The sequence below is a fragment of the Gavialis gangeticus genome, unplaced genomic scaffold (genome assembly GCF_001723915.1).
Source record: "Gavialis gangeticus isolate Ggan-Ray unplaced genomic scaffold, GavGan_comp1, whole genome shotgun sequence".
Taxonomy (NCBI): domain Eukaryota; kingdom Metazoa; phylum Chordata; order Crocodylia; family Gavialidae; genus Gavialis; species Gavialis gangeticus.
The window spans coordinates 8078570-8082123 of NW_017729007.1; the positions used below are offsets into that span (position 1 = coordinate 8078570).

General features: G+C 52.3%; 1 protein-coding gene across 1 annotated transcript in view; it reads right to left on the reverse strand.

Annotated features, from left to right (window-relative positions):
- Nucleotides 1–1411, reverse strand: part of POT1 (protection of telomeres 1) — a 277216-nt gene extending 275805 nt beyond the window's left edge. Inside the window, exon 1 of the mRNA XM_019509285.1 lies at nucleotides 1363–1411. The gene's annotated coding sequence lies outside the window, so the exon portion shown is untranslated. The remainder of the gene's footprint in view (nucleotides 1–1362) is intronic.
- Between the last annotated feature and the right edge of the window lie 2143 nt (nucleotides 1412–3554).

Below are 3554 nucleotides of genomic sequence, written 5' to 3' on the forward strand. Positions count from 1 at the left end.
CCCCCACCCCCCCATCAGCTGTGCTCATATCTCTTAAAAGAAAATATAAAGAGAATGTGCCACAGATATTTTGCTTTAGTGTCTGCCATGTATACTCCTCCATTTTCAGTCTCTGTCAGAATCCCTTAATAGCTCCACATCAGTCAGATAAAACAGAAGAGGAGAGAGAGTACAATGACTGACTCAAGGACAAAGTAAGTACCTTAGTCCCTTAATGACTACAAAAATCTTAGTATGCTGCCCCCACAGAGCTCCAAGCTCACATCTTCTAACCACAGACCTTAGGACTTTCTTATTCAGAAAAAGTAAGTCCCTTGGGACCCTAACACATCCCCTATATTCTTCATAAAATAAGTGAGAAACAGCACCTTGCACCAACTGCTTGTTAACCATCAACTGTACTGCTGGAAAGGAACACAGGAGAGACTATATTATATGTTCACATTAACTGATGTGAAGTTTCTCACTCATTCAAAAGCATTTCCACGTTTTCTGTCCAAATAGCTCCTACAAAATACAGCTAGCCTGAACAGAAGGGCACTGATCCAACGGCAAAGGGAACATCAGCAAGTACACCTGGGCAGGACGCTGGGGCAGACTCCTGCTCATGCACAAAGTACCATGGACCATTTAGTGTCCAACACCAGCAATTGTGTCATGGGGGGGGGGGGGCGCACACAATGCTAACACTACATACAGAGCATAAGAGAAGAGAAACTTGCTCACACCGGTTGGAAGGAGAGTAGAATGGATGACTTTACCCTGATGAGAATAAGAAAAAACAGGAGGAAGTGCAAATCACATTGACATCTAGTTTTTTCATCCAGAAAATACATCATTAAGACAAAGATGGATGTGCTAAGTCAGTGGTCCTCAACTTTTTTCACCAGCAGGCTGCATGGGCAGTGCCTGGTCCATCCAGGGGAGGATGGATGGTGGTTCCCATCTAGCCACGCAGGGGAGAGCAGGGGGCACGCTGGCCTGCACAGGAGGGAGTGGGAAGAGATGGGGGGGAGGGAGAGAAGGGGGCATAACTGGCCCTGCAGGCTCCATGGGAGAGGGTAGAAGAGCATGACTCACCCCCTCCCCAGGAGGAAGAGGGGCAAGGCCTAGTCTCAAAAGAGAAATGGGGGCATGGCCCAGCCCCACAGCGCTTGAGGTTTGGGAATCTGGCAGGGAGTAGGGGGGGCTGTATGAATGGCCACCGCTTCCCCACTACCCGCGGGCCAAACGCGATGCCTCCGTGGCCACCGAGGTAGCATCAGATCACACACGCGGCAGCCGGTGCAGCTGGAGGCGCGGCCCTGCGACCCCTCCCGGCTCAGCCCGCCCGCGCAGCCGCAGGGGAGGGCGCGCGGGTACCTGTCGCGGCTCCACCAACTCGCAAACCGCGCGCTCCGCCGTCCTCACTGCGCAGGCCCCGCCGTGCTCTGAGCATGCGCCGTGACCACGCTGCCCATCGAGCATGCGTAGTGGTCACGGCTGAAGCCACGATCCGAACCCTTTCCTCGCTTGTGGCCGGAGGGGGGCGGGGCGTGCTGACACGTGCTGGGGGCGGGCCCGTGTCTGCTGGAAGCGGGGGGTGGCCTCAGGCTCAGGCTCTGCCTGGCGCACAGCTGCTTCCGCCTTCAATGCTGGGGGCTGCCAGGAAGAGGGCCGTACCTAGCCCCTTCTGCTCTGAGGGGTTTGGTCCAAGAGGTCACGCTGCCATGTCAGGGGGTAGCCCATGTCCACGGTGGCGATGGTCTGGCACCTGGTCTGCTCGCTCGTGCAGGCGGTGGTGGTAAGGGTCACGCTCCCCAAGAAGACCTTCAACACCTTCGGGTCTCCTGGCAGAGCAGGATGGAGACACACTTCATGCCACCATGCATGGCGAGCCCGGTGGCAGCCAGCCAACTTGGTGATGCCCGTGACGGTGTCACGTAGAATTTTGGGGTAACGCTCGCTGTCGTCTTTCCCCAGCCCTGCCCCCTTCGCTGCTGCCGGACATGGCTCAGCATGTGCAGGCTGCAGCGTCATATCCTGGGGAGCCTGGACCCACGGTCTGTCCCTATGGAGGCATTGTTTCAACCCCATGGTTAGTCCACTGCGTTGTACTCCAGTCAGGAGGCACAGTAGAGCTAGACTAACTGAATCAGACTCCACCTTGTCTTCTGCCAGACTTGAGACTAAGCTGGCTCACTACCTCTCCCTATAGCTGTCCACTTTTATAGCAGTTATACCCTGCTTAACCACATTAGAAAGCAGAAGGGGAAGGAGCTGCCAAAGGGCTACTTTTTCAAGCTGGGGAACTGACGCAAAACATGGCATGTCTATATGTTCATTAACAACTTGGATGAGGGGGTAGAAAGCTTAGGGATTAAGTTCCCGGGCGATACTAAGCTGTGGGGAAATGTGGGCACACCAGAGGAAAGGACAAAGATCCAGGATGACCTTAACAGACTGGATCTATGGGCAGAACAAAATCAGATGAGGTTTAACAGGGAGAAGTTCAAGGTCCTTCACCTGGGTAGGAAGAACCCCCACCACAACTATATGATGGGTGGTGGTCCACTGGCTGGCACAGCAGCATCTGAACAGCATCTGAACAAGACCTGAGGGTCACAATTGGCTGGAAGATGGATATGAGCCAACAGTGCGACGGGGCTGCCAGAAGGGCAAATAAAGTTCTGGTGTACATCAGCTGATGTGTGGCCAATAGATCCAGGGAGATGCTCCTCTCTCTCTATTCAGCGTTGGTGAGGTCTCAGCTAGAGTACTGTGCCCAGTTCTGGGCACCACACTTAAAGAAGGATGTGGATAAGCTGAAGAGGTTACAAACAAGGGCCACCCATATGGTTAAGGGCATGGAGGGTAGGCCCTATGAGGAGAGACTCCAGGAACTGGGCCTGTTCATAAGAAAAGGCTGAGAGGTGACTCGATAGCTGTCTACAAGTACATCGGGGGCAGCAACAAGAACTAGAAGAGCAACTCATCAGGAGGGCACCTCAAGCAAGGACAAGGAGCAATGAGCATAAACTGATAAAGAGTAAATTCAGGCTGGACATAAGGAAAAACTTCTTCTCTGTAAGGGTCAGCAGAATATGGAACACACTCCCAGCAGAGGTGGTGCAGTCACCCTCCTTGGAGGTGTTCAAGATGAGGCTGGACAGGCACCTTGTTGAGCTCATCTGAACCCAACAACTTCCTGCTCACTGCAGGGGACCGGACTTGATCTTATGAGTCTCTTCCAGTTCTATGTTTCTCTGATTATCTATGATGATAATGCACTTTTGCTAATGTGCATTAAATTGAACACCTCCACTGTGAGGTACTAGAAAAAAGGTGCAGCAGCCTATTTTAATGCATTAGCAAAAGTGCACATTTCTTGGGATGCTTTAATGTGCATTAAAAGAGGCTAGTGCACATTAAAGCACATGTGTAGATGCACCCACAATTTCACAGTTTCTGTCTCCCTACATTCTCCAGAAGCACTTCTCTCTTAGTTGCTCCTGGTAATGAACCTCCCATTTCACAGCCCTGCAGATTGTTTTTTAACTCATTCCAATGAAGTT